Raw genomic sequence first — 1,074 nt, forward strand, 5'->3', positions numbered from 1 at the left:
AAGGACATACAAATGGCCAATACACATATGAAAAGATGCTCAACACTGCTAATCATCAGAGAAATGCAAATTAAATCCACAATGAGATATCATCTCACATTTGTCAGAATGGCAATAATCAATGTATCAACAAACAACAAGTGTTGGCAAGGATGTAGAGAAAAGGGAACCCTCATGCTCTATTGGTGGGATTACAAAAGTGGTGCAGCCACTATGAAAAACAGTATGAAAATTCTAAAAAAATAAAAATAAAAATAAAAAAGATAAAAATAAATTAATTAAAAATAGCTCTCCCTAAAAACAGACTGTGAATACTTCTGAAAATGATTCACTATTCACTTGGCCAGAATATCCCCCAAATTCATGCAAATCAAGAAGTTTAAATCTTCATGTTCACTTTAAGAACACTCATGAAACTGCCCAGGCCATCAGGGGTAGGCATACCCAAAAATCTACCAAGTGTCTGAAGGATGTCACTTTACAGAAGCAATGTGTGCCATTCTGCCATTACAATGGTGGAATTGGTGAGTGTCCCAAGGTCAAACAGTGGGGCTGGACAAAGAGTCGGTGGCCCAAAGAGAGTGCTGAATTTTTGCTGCACTTGCTTAACAATGTGGAATAATGCTTAATGAAGGGTTTAGATGTATATTCTGTGGTCATTGAGCACATCTAGGAGTAAAAAGAAAAAACAAACGTCCAAGATCCAGCACAGAAGTTACAAAGCTCATGGGTGGGCTAGCCCATGCATGAGCTTTCCCTGCCACACTAAAATGATCCTTACTGCCAAAGAGCAGATAGTTCCTAAACCAGCAGAGGAGGTTGCACAAAAGAAAACAATATCCCAGAAGAAATTTAAGAAAACAAAAATTTGAGAGTAAATTCAGCATAAAATAAATGCTGATAGAAGTTTTGATTTCAGTCAGTATGTGCCCTTGAAAAATTAAATTTATGACTCAGCAATAAATTCAAAACACTAATTTGAAAATATATGTGTGTTCTTATGTTCACTGATGCATTATTTACAATAGCAAGACACGGCAACAAGCTAAGTCTTCATAAATAAACAATTGGGTA

The 1,074-nt window shown here is 36.1% G+C and overlaps 1 pseudogene; it reads left to right on the top strand.

Moving 5' to 3' along the window:
* Positions 1 to 323: 323 nt before the first annotated feature.
* On the top strand, positions 324 to 872 carry LOC118719225 (annotated as a pseudogene).
* Positions 873 to 1,074: the final 202 nt, after the last annotated feature.

The sequence above is a fragment of the Pipistrellus kuhlii genome, unplaced genomic scaffold, assembly GCF_014108245.1.
Source record: "Pipistrellus kuhlii isolate mPipKuh1 unplaced genomic scaffold, mPipKuh1.p scaffold_m20_p_15, whole genome shotgun sequence".
NCBI classification, from domain to species: Eukaryota; Metazoa; Chordata; class Mammalia; order Chiroptera; family Vespertilionidae; genus Pipistrellus; species Pipistrellus kuhlii.